The sequence below is a fragment of the Micromys minutus genome (assembly GCF_963924665.1).
Source record: "Micromys minutus genome assembly, chromosome: 1".
Lineage (NCBI taxonomy): Eukaryota > Metazoa > Chordata > Mammalia > Rodentia > Muridae > Micromys > Micromys minutus.
Genome location: NC_137969.1, coordinates 14,436,789 through 14,457,523, shown reverse-complemented (window position 1 = coordinate 14,457,523; position 20,735 = coordinate 14,436,789).

The following is a 20,735-nucleotide window of genomic DNA, read 5'->3' as shown; positions in this document are numbered from 1 at the left end:
AAATTAATTTGTATATCTCAATCATTACTTATTCTTAAATCTTTTATATGAATCAGATGGTGATTTATTAAATATCAGACACTGTTGATCAATGCCCATGGCTCAGAAATGAGCTTCAACTTTAGCTATCACCAAGCTACATTTACCTATTACAAGGTACATACACCTGCTACACTTCCTACACTGCTTTTTCTAGTTTGTATTGTGAAGAAATACAAATTGTGAGGTTGATACAAAGTACACATTTCACATAACTTTATAATGTGGAAAATTTTATTATTATGTATTATCGTATGTGATGAAGAAGATGGTGAACTCCAGGTAAACTTAGGCTGAATTGTGAGTCAACTTTGGATAAGAAGACATGGGTAAATGAATAAATAAAAGAAAGAAGGAAAATATGAGAGAAATCAGTTAAACGTTTAAAACATTTTTGGAGTACTTAATATATAAATATTTAAACAACTAATGTTTATTCTTCATAATTCTTTCATAATGAACAAGATTTCTTTCTAGTGGTAACATTTATATTTGAGAAAATCAATTTTAGTACTAAATAGATTAGCATAGGATATAAAATAATAATGAGCTCTTGTCTGTGTGCATATCTTGATGTTCCCAAATGATTTTGGATTGCTAAAATTAACTCAATCCAGATTTGATGAAGGACAGAGTAACAATTGGCTATATGGAATATTATACATGTCATAGCAGAAGGACAACTTTTAGAATCTCATTTCTTTGTGCCAAAGTCCTATTTCTGAAGAAACCTTGGGATAACTCCAAAGTCGTGGCCCCAAACAAACCAAGCTTAATTTCGTCTTTAACCATAAACTCCTCCAAAGAATGTTGTTTCTTTTCCACAGAACTCAGAACAATCTGTAATTGCGCTTATGAAAAATCAAAGAGCATGGTTTAAATTAGAAGACCAAAGTGAGGATGCTTCAGTCCTTCTCAAAAGGGAGGAACAAAATATTCACCGGAGAAAATACAGAGACAAAGTTTTGAGCAAAGATTGAAGGAAAGACCATCCAGAGACTGTGGGAAATTATGTCATATACTGTCACCAAACCCAGACAGTATTGAGAATGCCAAGAAGTACATGCTGAGAGGTGGCTGATATAGCTGTCTCCTGAGAGAATCTGCTAGATGCTAAGAAACACAGAGTCATGTGCTCTCAAGCAACTATGGGACTGAGAATGGAGTCCCCAATGGAGGAATTAGAAAAAGGACTGAAGGAGCTGTAGGGGTTTGCAACCCCACAGGAAGCACAACAATATCAATCAATGAGACCCCTTAGAGCTCCAGGAGCTCCAGCATACTTAATCACCAACCAAAGAGTACACATGGACTTACCCATGGCTCAAGCAACATATGTAACAAAGGATGGCCTTACCAGGTATCAATGAGAGGAGAGGCCCTTGGCTCTGTGAAGGCTCTAGTGTAGGGGAATGCCAGAGCAGGGGAGATGGGAGGGAGTGGGTGAGTGGGGGAACACTCTCATAGAGGCAGGAGAACAGGTAATGTGATAGAGGGATTCCAGAGGGGAATCCTGGAAAGGGAATATTATGTGAAATGTAATTAAAGAAAATATCCAATAAAAAAAAAAAAAAAAAGAAAAGTAAATGGCTAGAAAAAAAATCAGAAGGTAGACTGAGCATACTAATAAATGATAAATGAAGGACTCTAACAAATTTTAACTTGTGATTTTTTACTTTAGAAAGATATTAAAATCATTGAAATTTATTTGATTAATGGAATGTAACAGCAGCAGCTGAAAGAAGACTTCTCATAACATACAAAACACTATGGTGCCTATTATAAAACTGAGTTAAATGATAGTTGTTCTTATAATTAAATATGTCAAAAAGTTTGATTTTGGACAGCTCTGTAATGTTCTTGGTAAAGGACAACCCATGACAAAAATTAAGTTTGGGTATATTTTGTCTTGAAGTTTATCATCTTTTATTTGAAAATTAAAGTCCAAACATGATGGATGACTCATGCGTGTAATTCTAGAACTCTGAAGAACCATGAGGGAAGACATGTGTGCAAGAATTGCCATCCAGAGCTACACAGTGACCGAAAGTTTCAAAAGAAAAAAAAAAAAACAAAATAAGTGGAAAAATACCACAATTTATACTGAAGAAAAAAAACATTTTTCTTCATTGAAACATTAAAAGACCTTTAACTTAAAAAAATCTTCTATAGCTGTAAAAATAAGAAGCTGAATAAAATATACAAATTGTTTTCTCTTGTATAACAGTTTCTCATGGCAAAGCATCAACTGTCATTGCTAAAACACTGAGTTTGAGGTTCTACAATATACTTGATACCTCTTGATTGTGATTATGAAGAAATGATTTCCTGTCCCTATGGTCAGTGAGGTCATCCATGTGTGAAATGATTAAACATAATGCATATAATATGGTTCCTGTTATATTCGATGTCAAAATAAAAATGAATTAATATGTTCAGTATATCAAGATATATTAATAAAATATAACATATATACAGATACAATTATGCATATATGCTTATAATAGCAAAAAATATACTGTTACTATTATTTTTGACATTCTTTTTTTTGACAACTTTATTTTACAAAACAAAGATAAGTGTACAGATTTTAAGCACTGTTTGCATAAAATTATACAATACATTTTTGTCAGTACTTTTTTTTCAGATTTTAAAATAATTTTTACATAAAACTGTATGAATATATTTTTTAGTCAGTATTTTTGACATTCTTATTTTCACTGTTTTTACTGTTCAGAACCATCTTGATTCTCCAATTTGTTACTTATGCCATCTGAAAAGTGGCCATCACTTTACAACTTGGAGTCTTAACTGTGTCAAAGGGAAAAGAGAATGACAACAGCATCTTCATTTTGGAGTCACTAGAGTGAAATGAGTTAGAATGTGAGAAACATATGCACACAAATGCCTGGTGCATAGCAAAGGTAATCAATAGTGAGCAAGGATTGCATCTTTCTTGGTTACAATAGAAAAAGTTATTATCAGATCTGCTATTTCCTATTAAACTGAAATCCATGGCTTACAAAGGAGTGTAGTAGTGGGAGACAGAACTGAGTGGCTATTAGGACATACACAGGAATATATGAACATTTAGAAAGGGATAAATATTACTGTAGCCAATGCTCAACAAGGATTTCTGGACACTGACTTTTTTCTTTATGCCTTCTCTTTTGGGAGGTGAACTGATCTTTCAATTCTTCATTCCAACAACTTGCTCTGGAGCATTTGTCCAGAGACTCTTTGTGGTGCCCTCTGTGTACACGGGGATTTTGGCATTCTCTCTCTTCCCCGTTGCCATTGCTGTCACACTGTAATATAATATGCTTACACACTATTTGTTTGCTAAATTAACAAGTAAATGAATTTGATGAGGAAAGAATACAAGACTTCTCAGTATGTGTTGCACATAGTGGGGACACACAGTAGCCATAGTCTAAATATTTAAATATTGTGTTACTTCACCAATGCAAAGAATAAATATGTGTCCTCTTTAATACATTCATGGATATACACTATGCTTAACTAAAATATAATATGATACTCAAGATTAATGAAGTATTATCAATATCTGTGATATTACAGATAATTGTTCTGCTAATATAAGAATAAAATGTACATAATAAAAATAGCTCATAAGTACTTAATATATGTAAGAATCACTAATTGCTTTATTGTAAACATAAATATAATAAAATTAAAACACTACTTTTTATTATATTATGATGTACATTCTAAAATCATAATATTTTTGTTAAATGTAATAGTACTAAAACATTTACAATAACAATATACAGTCTCTAACAGTAATATTTGCCTTCAAAGATCAAAGATTGAATTTTTCCATGCTTTTCAAATGTTTCTCTTAAAAACTATCAACTACCTATAAAGCTAGCTTAAATATGACTGAATTAATAGTAATTTTAGATGAAATATAATTTATATTTTATTAAATTTTAGTTGTAAATAAAGACTATTGCTTATAATATAGTCATTATGCTAATATGGATAGTAATTATATTTTATGTATTATACATGTATCCATTTGGATGCATGAGCCATCTATCAGCATGCAGATACAAAATGAGAAAAATATTTAAGATATTTGAGAAATTATTATATTCATATTAATTTAAATAAAGATTTTGACAACTTACATAGGTTGCCCTTACTTCATTTATACTGTGTGAAGTCAAACCTTCCCTGAAATCTAACTTGTATTCAGCTAATGCATAGCAAACCTACCATCCAGGAACAGTCGTCAGGTTCATAGCTGCTTTTTTTGTGTTAAAAGCACAGAAGTAGAAATCCATTGAGGAATTTCTACACATTTTTACAGTGCTCGTCTTGAGAAAAGATGCTGAGGCTGACTGCCCCACATTGGATGGTGCTGCTCAATAAGCTCATGCCACAGAGGCAGCCAGGAGTCATTCGCATGCATTTGTTAACATTAGCTTTACCATTATGATGTGTGGAGTCTTCTAAATAGAGGGATGCTCACTCCCACTCTTCCATCACAGTGGACGTGGCCAGTCTCCATCAACTGCTTGAGTGCCTCATTCAAGCAAAGGAGGAGAAGAGTTGGAAAGTTAGAAACATTTATATCATTTTTATCAAGTAACCACTATAATGCTGCACATCTCTTTATTTGCACTTCTTTCAATGGCACAAGTAATTGAAAGGTTGCCCAAGTAGCATTATTGTTGCAAGTTCATAAAAAGATTTTTCCTAAACTATAAATGCTCCAAAATGTTCCCCTATTTATTTCCCAACTATAACATCTGGCATAACAAAGCAAGGGAATAAAAATTTTACTTTTTGTTTTTTTCAGAGTTTTTTGAGAAAAAAAGTTTATTTTCATAGTTTAGATTAAATATTCAGTCCTATTTGTATTCTACATATAGTAAAGCATTCATGTTTATCTGTCATCCTTCTAGTTGCCTGTATCTATTTGACTCTACTGTGTGAACATCTGGCTGCTATTGAGAGGGAAAATGTTAATTTCTCAAATACATACTACAAGATATGAATATGATTTTTACATAAAGGAGTGTGTAGGGATTCATCTGTCAAAACTATATTCATTCTTTCTAAAAGATAAAGAACTTTGTATGCACATATATGTGAGACACACACGTGTATACACAGGATCCTAAGATAATAAATCCAAGCCGAATTCATAATGAAAACCTTCCGTGTGAACGGCTATTCATGACCTACATTATCAACAAAGAATTAAATGAAACCAGACATGTTTTTCTTAGTTTGTGGAACAATATTCTTCTTTTTAGATAATCGGGGAGAGTAGCTGTCAAAGGTCTTTTTGCAAGTTCACCTAATGTATTGTCTCCATATGTGTTGAATATATAGCTTAGTGCTAACTTGGAGCCAAGAGGATATCCAGTTGCCAGACTTTCAGGGAGACAAGGATTTTGTCAGATTCACTGTGGAGGTATTTGGGAAGCATTTTTATCCTAGAAGTGTTGAAGGTTTCTTCATGCCAATTGAAGTTTAACTTTAGAGAATCTTCCCACTAATAAAACTGAGATATTTCATGTCAGTGCCTGTAATTGAATTTTGGAACATATCCTTTTATCTTAGTCTTGCAGTAAAATTTGCAGACTTCTTCATCTTGTGATGTAGTCATGGGCTCTCAAAGAGGCCAACAAACAGCATAAATAGTCCCACATGCTGCCTACTCTGAACATAATTTGGGTTTTGCTTTCCAGCAGTATATTCTATTGACAATGTAAAAAATGGCATATTTTAAATTTAAAAATAGTTCATGACATACACATTTGAAATGCAGTACCTTACCATTAAAAAGGAGAAAAATGGTTTGTAGTTATAGTGGAAAGATAAATGTGAATTCTCCTTCTCCCTCTTTCTCTCAGCTCTTCCATGCTCTCTCTCAAGTTCTTTCTCCTACTCTTCTTCATTTCCCTGTCCTTTATGTTTCCATTTCTTGTTTAACTTAAAAAAGTAATCTGATATTAAGCATCCTTTAGTTTTGTATCTAAGTTGGAGATGATGGAATTTGAATAAGCAAAGATGTACTCAGTCCCTGGTAAGATGGGGTTTGTTCATGTGAGTTACAAACTCAACTCTTAATGAGTCAGCAATCTGGTAAGGAGGTGAAACTTGAAAATGTTCTGTTACTGAGAAAGTGAAACAGAACATTTGCTTACAGGAAGTAGAATATTACAAGTTAGGGTGGATGGTTCATAAGTGACAGTGGGAGAGCTGTTGGGTTCCTGTCAAGATCTGCTCCTCCAGCAAGGTCCTGGATATCTTCCAACTTTCGAGATACATTTCTGTACTGGCTACCTACTTTTTCCACTTGTTCACTTAAGTTTTCTATGCCAGTGTCTGTCGGTTATTTGACGAACAAGCCTCTGCCATCCCATCCTGGAAACATCAAACAACTCCTGAAGGCATTTTTCCTAAGATCTTGAATAATGCCTGGAGCATCCCAAGAAATTTATGTCACTAATTCTGGTCTGATTCTAGATCTTACTGTAGACTTGTTGACTAATGCTTTCTATATGCTAGTGACAGTTGGTGGCCAGGGCTGGGGAAGTGAGGCCAGTGTGAACTAAAATCTCTATGCTTAAAAAATGAAAGGAATTTCATTTCTATGGACAGAAAAATTGAAATTAATTCTGTCCTTAGCGGAAACATTTCGATAAGTACTCCATACCCCTAGCCCACCTCTGGCAACCATTAAATGATTAAACTTAAAAAGATGATTAGAAAATAAAGTAATAGATGAAGATTACTTAATTTATGGCTTGGCTCAAAATACTAAGCAAACAGGAGCCTTCAAAAAAATGTCATGAAGAAAAACTGCTATTTTATACAATAAATGGTGCAACTTTATACTGATATTCTGAGTGGAAATATCAATTTTAAGCTTTCTATATGCAGATAGGTGTATCATCCAAGAGGCATATCACATGAATCAGACCTTGCAGATATTATATGTATCTTTACTACTATGTGTTCTTAGGACAAAACTTTTCCTGCTTCCTAAAGAAGGAAGTAGGTATGTTTGACAAACTAATGTGCAGTCTTTAGCCTACAGGCCACACATTGCATCCTCGGGGCAGCCTTTGGGCAGCAATGACTGCTGCTTTAAGGCTCCTCAGTATCTGAACCCCTTTGCAAAAACAGTGGCTTCTATGTACCACAATTATTTTTTTTCTAAACTTGTATACCTTGGACCTCTTGAATGTGAGAACTCCATCTTACTTACTTCTACTACATCCCTGACCTGTGTTTGGTGAAAACACTCTGTAAAACATGCACATTTTTAAAGGACCATAAGATCTTCCTTACCTAATCTTAAACTTGTGAGCTATGAGTCATTTCTAGTACTCAGGATGATTTCAGCCTTCAGTAAGTGGCCTCTCTTCTGTTCACAGCCATTGTGTAAGTTAAAAAAGAAACAAAAACAAAAACACATTTTAGTTTTACCAGGCACGAAACAATAACTACTGAGTAATGCAGTGAAATCAAAATCCAGATTTTCATTTTGAACTTCAACAAAGTAGTACCAGTGAGTGGCCATCTCCTCTTTAGAAAGTTCCACACAAACAGCTTTTGGGTATCTCAGCTGTCTTTGCTTTGCTGTGCAATGTGACTCCCCAGTGGCATCTTCTGACATTAATTTCATGACTAATGCTGGAAGATGCTGATTGCCTTTCGCTCCTCAAGCTACTCAAACGCAATGACTAACAAATGGACAAAACAGTGTTGGCTTTCCAACACTGGAAGAGGCCAGGCAGTTTCTGTAGAGGAGAAATAAATAGCCAGGAGGGGGAAGAGGAAGGTGCTTCACTCCAGAAAGCTTCTCTAGGACAGGATTTGGGGTTTAGAATGTATTGTATAAAGCCCACATAATGGGGCTGAAGAGAGATGGTGATAGCCTTCTAGAAATAAGATTCCTGTAGCCACAAGACAAAAATGACCATGGATTTTCCTACCAGGAGTGCAAATGCATTGCAACCATGTGTGGGTCAAAAGCAACAAGGGCTTTGCAAGACAGAATAACACTGTAGAGAATGCTGTGGATTTTATGGAATGGAAGAGAGGAGACTTCACTTTTTTTTGTCTTCTCCATTGTCTAGAGATGCCACCTTTTATTGGCTCTTGGCCCCTCCATATTTAAAACTAGTGTATTGGGTTTAGGATTGATTAAAAGATCATCGACATCGCTGTCTTTTCTGCCTTGGCTGTGATCAGAATAAACCTGCCCAAGATTTATACTGAAGTATAATTGGTCGATATTAGTACCAATTAGTCTGAAACCTGACTCTCATTCTCCAGCATCATCTTTCCTTACTATAGAACCTCTTACTTTTGGCTGATGAAGATGATGTTGACCTTGGTAGGTCATAATACTTCCAACTAAATATATAGCCATATTTGTGGAAAGCTGTCAAGTAAAATACACCCTGCTCCAAATAACTTCCATTTAAAGAAAACATGTTAACTATGGCTGAGTCCTACAGGTCAGCTCTATAATATTTCTTAAATATTATATGGCAAATGCTTAATATTAGATAAATGGTAATTTATCTGAAATGTATTTTTAACTTGGATGCCTTGTATTATTTTGTGGTGATTTTTGACAGTTCTACTAGGATCATCTACTAACTAATCTTGTATAATAGGCCTCTAGATCCTAGTAGGCTCTGGGACCTTATCACAACTGAGACCATGATAGTGGAAGCAGCATTCAGGCGTTGAGAAGCAGCACATGGACAGTAACAGCTGCCAAAAAAGAACAAAGACCAAATTCATCAAAGTCCAGAATCCTGGCAAAGTCGCTTTATGTCCTAACCTTGCTTTTTTGGCTTCTGCAGTTCTGATTCTGGATAACTGGTACTGGTATTTCAGATGTGTTAATCTAGGGTTTGATACTTATGCTCCAAAGCCTACCCTGAGAAAACTTAGATTGTCCTCCTGGGGCCCAAATATAGAGGGTAGTCACTGCTTGGATGATGAAAACTTTCTTTTATTAGCTCTAACCTGTGTCTGAGTGGTCTTCTCTGCAGCCTACCTCACAGAATGTGAATTCTGGTTTTGACAGGAAAGCACTGTATTGCTTCAAGAGGTTATTCTCTCAAAGCTACTACACAATTATATTTAAATGTAAAATCTCTGAACATAAGGATTTGGAAATGGTTAAGAAAAAAGTATAAAATGTCACTTTGAAGAAGTATGTTCCAGTAAAACATAATTTTTACATATAATGTTGGGAAAAACTTGCTGTGGCAAAACACAATCAGAAATTAGAACACAAAATTAAATTTAAAATGTAAACCAATTCTGTAAAGGTGCTGACTGAAAATTCTGAAAAGTGGGTGACATGGTATTTGGTATTTTAACCTGATTGAAGTGGGAACAATTTGTTGGGAAAGATTTTTTTTTCCTGAGTATTTCTGTCTTCATTTTTTTTCATGGTCCAGGTTCATTACACAGGAATAATATCCCATACTATAAGAAGGTAATTGTCAAGTTGATAACACTTTTCAAAATATCTTAGGACAGATACTTAAGTTGTTTTAAAATAATTAGAGGGAAATGAACAAGTATGAACTCTATCATCATTTATGAATGACAGATATTAAAAGTCAAGCTTCTTTGTCCTTTTTGCACATCTTCTGTACCCTGTTAGACACAAATGCCTACAATAAAAAGGTTGAGTGTGTTTTTTTTATACTAAGTTTATTCAAAGAACTTTTAGTGGAATAGCATTTGAAAAAACACATTTCACTGTGGGAGTTTTAGTTGTGATACAATCATGCAGATAACGGGACCAGCAGTCACTGTCAGCCAACTTCAAGGCCTTTGCTAATTAGCAACATTTGTGAGAACCTGGTCATTTCCTGCAACTTGCTCTTTTGATTAATGCCTTGAAAGCAAAGCCAGCTGTTAATTATGTTAACAACCAATTCTTTGGGAATCATCATAATCCATTTTAATGGGCTGACAATTACTATTAATCAAACCCAGAGACCTGAAGTGTTACGAATTTGGAAATACAGTTGTGTCCTGCACCAGGGTTTATGATATGTGTGAAATCAAAGAAGGATGCAAGTGATTTTATTTAATTTTCTGAAAAAAAGGTTTTTTTCTAATTATGTGAGTATTCCTTTGGTTGTACGATTCTTGTAAGCCTTCTTATATGATGCAGAACATCCAGTCACAAAGGAAAAAAAATGTAATTCAAAGTTAGCTGTTTGACATATTGTTGAAAAGAAGAAAACGGATGTTAGTCATAATTTGGTGAGAAATGTAGAAACAAATAGAGCATGACATTGTGGGCATAAATTCAAGAGAAATGTCATTGGAAGGAGAAGGAAGCAAAAGCAAATTTAGCAGGCAAGGCATAAGAGACTATTTTTCCCATTGCTTATTCTGTATTATTGTTACTTTAAATCGGTGAGTTTTATAAGTGGTCCAAGATCCAATTGACATTGTAAATGAAAATACTTGGGAGAATGTCATACACCTCAGATTGTCATTCTGTAATCAAGAGCTTTAGAGTGACAAATTACTTCACACATTTATAAAAAAAGACTCAAGGGAAAGATTGCTGGTATATCCTATTTTGTAAATTAAGCTGATTCATTATATTATTAATATCTATACATTCATTCATTTATTTATTCAATCAAATATTTAATGCTCATTATCAAGGTATTAATTATTGAGCTCTCATTCTGTGACAGGAATTGGTAAAAGGGTTGTAGAGAAAATGTTGACTAGGAAGGTGATGTTCCCAACTCCCAAGAAGCTACCAATTATTACAAAGACCTTGTGTAGGAAAACAATATAGGTTCATGTCTACCTGATTCTGTTTAATGGTGAGAACTATAAAGAGAATTTAAAGTCGGGCAATGTGATAAATACTCATAAAGGAATAGTCAAGGAGGGTCAATTTTGCTTGCTCAGATATATTCGGGACATTCCCTGAGGATACCTGTACATAAAACAAAATGACTTGGAGTCCAGCTTAACAAAGATCCTAAGAGACTACCATTTGACAGCAGAGAGCTTCTATGAAGAAAACAACAACAACAAAAATCCACCAACAACAAAAAACACTGGAGGTGTTTGGGGAAACAAAGAGTGTGAATTTAAAATATAGTACACAAAAGAGGGATGAAGTTGCAACTGCAGGCAAATACTGGGACAGAAAAGGATAGATGCTCAAAGAGAAGGGTTTGCAGGAATAACAGTAGAAAGTAACTGAAAAGGTGGGATGCTGGTCAGTGATAGAAACAGAAATCAGTATGGCCCTAAGAACAAAGGACAGAAAGTTAAAGTTACTCAGCAATTCACACCTGCTATCCAATCAGTGTGTCCCCAAAATATGTGTGCGTGTTAAAAATACTCTCTTTAACACATTACATAAAACTAGATATCTATAACAAAAAGAGTAAGTAGAAATCATTATTTCACACTCTGTACAAAAGCATATTCAAAATAAAATACCTAAGTCTATGAGCTGAAACTGTGAAACTACAAGATAAAAAACTTATATGAAATACTACAAAATATAGAAAAAAACAAAAACTATATATAGTCATAAGCAATAGCTTTCTGAAACAGACTTACATATCTTACATAAAATGCATGAAGGAGCAGTGTCCAATTTAAATCTATATAATAAACAAAATAACTACCAGAGAAAAGTGAAAGAATCTAAGGTATGAGGGAATTTTGCTGGCTATTTGGCTGATGAGGGTTTACTATTCACAATATTTAATTATCCAACAAAGCTAAATCTCTCTTTCCATGGCTCAGGAACCACTAAAGAAGAGGAGGCAGCAAGATTGTAATATATACTCACCAAGAAAACTGTTTCCATGTTACGTTTGGTCCTACATGTACTTTATGCTTATGATAACTAGTGGGATTTCAATGCATGCTATCAAACCTCTAAAAGAATTAAGTACTGACCAAAAATATTTATATAGTGTTATGCCAAAATGTCTTAAAATCTGTATATGTGTTTCTCTTTTTTAAAAATTAAAGTTGTAAGAGAGAAAAACAAAAGACAATATAGGACACAACAATAAACAATGCCTCTATACCCAGCAGGACCAAGGCACATATGAACTCACAGAGACTGGCAACAACCTCAAGGGCTGCAGAAGTCTATGTAAGATGGTATTCCAACACTGAGAGAGATGGACATAAGACCCCATCTCCAACCCTAAAGCTCCAGTTGATAACCACTCACAAATAAAAATTTATTTCTCTTCAACAGAGTCTTACAGGGGATAGGAACCACTCTAAAGGACAGGCCCTATGCCTAGTAGTCAATGGCATCCTAAGAAGTTCTTGGTTCTTTGTTTTTCCTGGGAAATTTTCTTGTGTAGACCCTTCATGTATATATTATGGTTTCCTGAATTATGATTTTATGGGATTTAAGTATGTGCAAACATGTATATTTCTGTTCGCATATACATCGTTGCATCATTTTGTTGGATCTTCTCTGTCTCTCTGGGTCTTGGTCTCTGTCTCTCTGGGTCTTTGTCCCTGTCTCTCTGTCTCTCTCTGTGTGTGTGTGCATGCATTTGGTGTTAACTTTTTTTTTTTTTTTTTACAACTTTATTTTAAAGAACAAAGATAAATGTACAGAGATTAAGCATTTTTTTGCATAAAAGTACATAATACATTTTTGATAGTAATTATTTTTTTTTAAAGGTTTGATAGTGTGATCAAGATCCCACCAGTTACAATGAGCAAAAAGTACATGTAAAACAAGATGCAACCTGTTAATAGTCAAAGTTTTCTTGGTGTGTAAAGATTTTTTTTTTAACAATGAGCAGACAGTACATGTAATACTGGTACAACCCTAATCAGTTTTTTAGAATTTAAGACAAACTTCATGTAGAGAATAATTGCACCAACCTAATGTGGACAGGTGACATATCATCTAGTTAACAACATTTCTTTTTTTTTTTTTTTTAAATAAACAATATGCATTATTTTATTATTTTCTGTCCTAGAATTGTTTTTTTTTTTTTTTTTTTTTTTTTTAGTTTTTGTTTTCTTTATTTCTTGGACTTCATACAGTCTGTGAGTTGTTTCTGGGGGAGTGCAAGCCTCTGGGGTTAGCATCCCACTATCAGTGACTGCATATTATATCTGTTCTTTTGTGACTGGGTTATCTCACTCAGGATGATCTTCTCTAGATGCAGCCATTTTCTTAGGAATTTGGTTAAGTCATTGTTTCTGGTGGCTGAGTAGTATTCCATTGTGTATATGTACCACAATTTTTGTATCCATTCGTCTTCTGAAGGACATCTGGGTTCCTTCCAGCTTCTGGCTATTATAAATAGAGCCGCTATGAACATTGTGCTGCATATATCTTTGTTGTGTATTAAAGTGTCTCTTGGATATATGCCCAGAAGTGGAATAGCTGGGTCTTCAGGTAGTACTATATCCAATTTTCTGAGGTATCGCCAGACCGATTTCCAGAGTGGTTGTATTAGCTTGCAACCCCACCAACAGTGGAGAAGTGTTCCTATTTCTCCGCAGCCTTGCCAGCATCTGCTGTCATCTGAGTTTTGGATCTTGGCCAATCTGACTGGAGTGAGGTGGAATCTTAGGGTTGTTTTGATTTGCATTTCCCTGATGGCTAAGGATGTCGAGCACTTCCTCAGATGTTTTTCGGCCATTCGGAGTTCCTCAACTGAGAAAGATTTGTTTAGCTCTGTACCCCATTTTTTAATAGGGTTATTTGATTCTCTGGTGTCGAGCTTTTTGAGTTCCTTGTACACCTTAGATATTAGGCCTCTATCTGATGTGGTGTTGGTAAAGATCTTTTCCCATTCTGTTGGTTGCCGTTTTGTTTTCTTGACGATGTCCTTAGCCTTACAGAAACTTTGCAATCTCATTAAGTCCCATTTGTTAATCTTTGACCTTAGAGCTTGAGCCATTGGTGTTTTGTTCAGGAAATTTTCTCCTGTGCCTATGTGTTCTAAGGTTTTCCCTACTTTCTCATCTAATAATTCCAGTGTATCAGGTTTAATGTGGAGATCTTTAATCCACTTACACTTGAGCTTTGTACAAGGAGATAAGAACGGGTCTATTTTCATTCTTTTGCATGTTGAGTGCCAGTTGGACCAGCACCATTTGTTGAATAGGCTGTTTTTTTTCCATTGAATGTTTACTGCTCCTTTGTCAAAAATCAGGTGACCATATACATGAGGGCTCATTTCTGGATCTTCTCTTCTATTCCATTGATCCACTTGCCTATTTTTTTCTTTTATTAAAAGTAGTTTTTTTTTTTTTTTTTGTATTTTCTCACCTAATGTGTCCTGATTTTATTTTCCCCACTCTCTACTTCCTCCTGTTTCTAGCCATATATACTCCTAGCTGGATCCACTGTCTTTTTGTCTCTAGTTAGAAAACAAACAGGCTTTGAAGATATAATAATAAAATAGAATAAAGCATGTTGCCTACCTTTTGGAGTAGCATTTTCTCTAGTGAGATTCCCTAAGGGAAAACTAAAAATTTCACTTGCAAGCATTTATCAATTGGAAATAGCTTCTAGTTTAGGGATGGGCATGGTTGTCCAATTTTCCTTTAGGTTTTAAGACTGTATATGCTGCAGACACTGGGAATGCAAGCTCAGTGTCTGGGAGTTGGTGTTTCGGGCATTGTATTTAGAAGGCTTTATTTCCTTTGTGTCACCATGCTTTCTGGCTCTTGCACTGTCTCTTCTTACTCTTCTTCAGATTACTTTGGACCTTAAGGATAGGAATTTGATGTAGACATGCTACTTGGACAAGAGTGTACTGGATAGTTCTCACCCTCTCTGCATCACATGTATCTGTGCAGCTAGGTATTTATTCCCATCTGCTGCAGGAGGAAGCTTCCCTGACTGTGGCTAAACAAGACACTGGTCTATGATTATAGATATCATTTTATTGCTACATTCCTTTAGCAGGGCACTAATATTTGGTTACCTATAGGTGCCTAGCATATATGGTCTCAGATTCTTGGCTACCTAAGTAGTATCAGGTATGAGCTCCATCATGTGGAATGTAACTTAAGTTGAATCAGACACTGGTTGGCTACTCCCACAATTTGTAACAACATTGCACTAACATATATTTTAAGCAGACATCTTTGTAAATCAAAGGTTTTGGGCCTTGGTTGGTCTTTCTGTATTTCTTTTAATAGCATTCACTGTAATTTCTGATAACAATAATAGCAGTCAGAATGAAGGTCTAGGTAGGCATCAGCTTGACTTCTTTGTGCTCAGTGAGTTGTGTAGGTAACTTCACCAATTGGACCTTACCACCAGTTTCTAGAGAGAAATCTATAGACTTAGCAACAACTTGGGTCATCTGCACTCCACATGGGACTCACTTCGGGGATAGCCAGTTGGCTCTCTGATTCTGAAAATTTTCTGTGATTTCATATAAATCTCCATATATGTTTTCATGTTAGAAAGTGGCCTCTAATTTCAGCTCTTTTTCCCTATATCCCCTTTCTTGTCTGCCTCTTCCCCTTTTCTCCTCACTTTTTTCTGCAGTTAAAGCACCCCACTCTTCCACCCATAAATACCTAAATTCCATTTCTCCATGCTAGAGAGATCTGTCTATCTCATGCTCAGTTCCTTATGCTGTGCCTTACATATGTGGCTCTATGGATTATAACTTGACTTTTCTTTGACTTAAGAGATAATATCCAAATAAATCAGAAACATACCCCATTTTTTGTTCAGAGAGTGGTTTAACTCACTGAGGATGATTTTCTATTTGTTTCATCTATTTCTCTATAAATTTCATATTTCTGTTTTTGTAAAAATTGAGTAATATCCCAGGCTATAAATGAACCACATATTTATTTATGCATTTACTTGTTGAAGGACATGTAGGTTGTTTACAATATCTGTTTATCATGAGTAAGGATGAACATAGTGAAGCATGTGTCGCTGTGTTCAGATGAAGCATCATTTATGCATATGAACAATACTGGCACAGCTGGATCCTGAGACAGATTTATTTTCATCTTCCAGAGAACTGCTACACCAATTTCCACAGGGTTTCTCAATTAGTACTCCCACCACCAATGTTGGAGTGTCCTCTTTACATCTTTTCTAGCATAAGCTGTGATTGGGTCTATTGATCCTAACCATCCTGATGTCTGTAAGACACTTCAAAGTAGTTTTGTTTGCTTTTCCCTAAAGGCTAAGGATATTGAACATTTTTTCAAGTGTTTTTCAGCCATTGCAGTATATTCTTTTGAGAATTCCCTGTTCAGATCCGAATCTCATTTGTTTACTTATGTTATTTGTTTCTTTAATATCCAGTTTTATGAGTTTCTCACATAGCTGGGATATTAGCCCTCTTTCAGATGTAGACTGGTAAAAATAATTTCCTATTTTGTAGCTATTTTTTCTGAATGACAATAAATTTTGCTTTTCAAAAGCTTTTCAAGATTATGAGGTCCTGTATATTAATTGTTGATCTTAGTACATTTTTATTCTCGTTCAAGTTTCAATTTTTAAAAAAGAGAGATGAAGTACAGATTTTAAAGGCATTTTGGCATAAAACTATATGAATATATTTTTTCAGTATTTAATTCTTTTAAAAGTTTGGTAGTATGCATTGAAATCTACTATTACCATAAGCATAAAGTACATGTAGAACAGAAGGTAACATGGAAACAGTCAGAGTTTTCTTGGTGTGTATAGATTAAACATAATGATTTTTGAATACCAAAAATTGCCACAAGGCTATATATATTCTTAGTTCTTTGATTGCATCTTTATTAATTGTGTTTTTTATTTAGAAGGTCTTTTTCTGTACTAATAAGTTTAAAGATATTTTCCAATTTCTTTTCTGTCCAGTGTATATGGTTTTATCTTGAAGTCTTTGACTCATTTTCAGGTGAGTTTTATGAAGGTGATTAAATCAGGGATATATTTGGGTTTTTCTTCAGGAAGCCATCCAGTTTGACTGACAGCATTCATTGACAATGCTATCATTGTTTAAAGTAATTCTTTCTTCTTTTTAAAAATCTGTTCCCCGTGGGTATAAAGATTTATATCTGGGTTTTCAACTTAATTCTGCTGATTGATGTAGAGGTTTTGTGTAATCAGAGTATATTATGTTAAAAAATTTACACTGTATCTATGTTCCAGTGTAGCAGAATGCCAGGATGTGGAGGCAAGATTGAGCAGGTAGATGGGTGGGGGAGTACCCTTACAGAGGAAGGGGGGAAAAGAATGGTATAGAGGGATGATGGAGGGGAAACTGGAAAAGGGGATAACATTTGAAGTGTAAATATAAAAATATTCAAAAGGGGAAAAATAGTGACAATATTTTCAGTAAATAAAATTATAAAAAAAGTCAAATAAAACCATAATAGATAATGCAATTAATAAAAAGTCAATGACGATTAACAGATTATTTTAAAAAGAAATGCATATGGCCAGCAAATAGACACAAAACCACAAATCATCACCACCACTACAACCACCACTACAACAACCAATGATCAGTATTCTTGACTATACAGGAAATGCAAAAAGAACTAAGTTGAAAGATATGAGGCTCATCTGTAATTCAGATACTTGGAATGCAGAGGTAGGGGAAGCAAGTGTTAGGATCCTTCATGAGTACATAGGGAACTTGGAAACAACCTGAGCTATAATTGACTATGTCTCATAATTACAGATAATAAACCAAATTGAAACCAATCAGTACACTGATTTTCCATTACTACAGTTAGAATAAGTAGTTCAAAGAAGATTACACTCCCTCAAGAGGCTGGGGAAAACTAGCCCATAGACATTGTTGATTGCTGTGAATTATTGGAGGAACTAGTTCAAAACAGCACTGAAGTTCAAACAAAATCAAACTAAAAAAGTGCCACCACAGAAGCCAGATAAACCACATTCGGGCATGTTAATGAATAAAATAAAGTCTACATATAATACAAACACCTGCATACCTATGTTTATTCTGACATTATTTGTATCAGCTCTAGATATCTAACATAAACACACACACACACACCACAAATATATATATAGTTGTGTTTAGCCACAAGTAACAGAATTGTGTTATTTCCAGGAAAATGGATCAAAACAGAGATTCTGATGGTAAACAAAGTGTGCCTTACTTAGAAGAGAGTGAGAGGACACTTACCTTTTGTGCATAAAGAAAAAGAGTATGAAAGCTAAATGAGGAAGAATTGAAGAACAGGAAACTAGCAGGAATAGGAGAGGGATAACGAGTCATGAAGGGAATCATAGTCCATTTTGTACACTTAGCTGAAGATATATTACAGTGTTAGAGCATTTTTCTAATTTATAAAGTCTGCTGTTGATCTCCAGTACAATATAATGAAGAAGAAAAAGACAAAGGAGAAGGAGGAGGAGAAGGGGGAGAAGGAGAATAAGAAGGAGAAAAAAGAAAAAGAAAAAGGAGAAGAAGAAGGAGGAGGATGAGGAGGAGGAGGAAGAGGAGGAGGAGGAGAAGGAGAAGAAGAGAAGAAGAAGGAGGAGGAGGAGAAGGAGGAGGAGGAAGAGGAGGAGGAGGAGGAGGAGGAAGAGGAGGAGGAGGAGGAGAAGAAGAAGAAACACAATAGCCACAAACAATATGAATTACCTTGTTATGAGCCTAACTAAGCAACTGAAAAATCTGAATGACAAGAACTACAAATTGCTGAGGAAAGAAATTAAAACGATCTCAAAAGATGGAAATATCTCTCATGGTCATGGACTGAAAAGATCGACACTGTAGAAATGGTCATGTTGACAAAAGCAGTTTACAAATTCAATGTAATTTACTCTCAGGTTGCTGTGTAAAATTTTATAACCAAATGTAACTTGTAGAAAGACAAAAACCTATGTTGTCTTTTGGTTTTACACAAGGAGTCCATAATGGTAGATAATGCACAGCATCAGGCAACAGAAACAGGAACTTTAGAGATAATATCTCCATTCACAGGCAGAAATTTGGGAGAGAATACTAAGAATATAGTAAGATCCACAAATTACAGCCCAATGATATTTCCTTCACGAGGTATCTACCAATTAAAAGTCTCACTGGGAAACTGATATTTAAATACCTGAGACTTATATAACTTTTGTAGCATTCAAGATCTCTTAAGAAAGATTTTCTAGACAATTATATTTAATAGTCTACATGAATTAGATTTTTTTAACTTTCAAAAGACTTTGACATAGATCATTCCTCCACAGAACAACTAAATTGTACAAACACACCTTAATAATACTGCAGAGAGCATTAAGGCAGTGAAGACGAAATTTGACATAGTACATGATGCACTGTTGTTTTTCCACAACTGGAACAAAAGTAGTCTTCAATTTAAAAGTATTTGTGTAAATGTAAGGCCCTGAGTAGCCTTAAACTCAGTGACACTGGTTATTTTCAAGAGGCAGGTAAGAGCTAGCCTGAGACATTCATTGTGCAGGAAAAACAAATAAATACTACTAGAAACAATGATAACAACAGAAGTTTATATCAGGGATGTAAGAATTCTGTTAGTTATTTTGAGTACAATTCTTGCAAGTCATGTAGGAGAAAATGATTGGTGGAACTTATTCTGTAATTATTCCTCTGAAATCATATATTTATGAAGAAACACTTATTGTAGCAACATGTAATTCTCTGCTGCCTGCTGTTCAGAATGAGGAAAATCGAGCATTTTCATGTTACTCTTACTACCTAAGTGTTTCTGTGATTCTGAAATCTGCCGCCTTTTTGAGCTCCAATCTATTTCACTGATGCACAATAAGAATTCTAACTTGTAATTTTCCAGTTCCCCACAGGAAAATTACATTTTTTTAAAAATATAAGGTTTTCATGTTGAGTTGTTTCCTGATAGTGAAATGATGTTCTGATCTGTTGAGTTGAAAGGATGAGCGGCTATGTTTTCTGGGACAAAAATTTTTGACCAGAGAAAATCCTGAATAGCTTTTGAAGTGATGCTTTGACCAAAAGAGGACTCTCATAGTGTCTAAAGGTCCTAAGGCATTTCTAATTGTTTAATATTTTCAATGGCAATGAGGGTACATAAATATCCTCTGCATATATCAATATATTTCCCACTACAAGTTTTCAAAAAAAATTCAAAATAACAAGTCAACTGACTTCTAACTATTTCATTTTTAGGCAATGTACACAATTGTAGTAGGCAATTTTTTATTCTATTTTCATACACTGTGTCATAATATAAACCCTTGATTTATATTTAAAAATGATTCTATTCAGTCTATTGCCATAATTTTAGTAAGCTTCTTTAGGGATTATTCTAGGTATAAAAACAAACTCATGTGCCCACATGTTTGTGGCTTTTCCCCACTGTCTCCTCTATAAGTTTTAGTGTATCTGGTTTTATGTAGTGATCCTTGATCCAGCTGTACTTGAGCTTCTTTCGTGAACAGAACAACAATGATTTATGTTCTAAGATAAGAAAAGACAAATGGGACCTCATAATATTGCAACACTTCTGAAAGGCAAAGGACATTGTCAATAGGACAATATGACAACCAACAGATTGGAAAAAGATCTATACCAATTCTACATGTAATAGAGAGCTAACTTTAAATATATACAAAGAATTCAAAAAGTTAAACTCCTGAGACTCAAATAACCCTATTAAAAATGGGGACAGAGCTAAACAAAGAATTC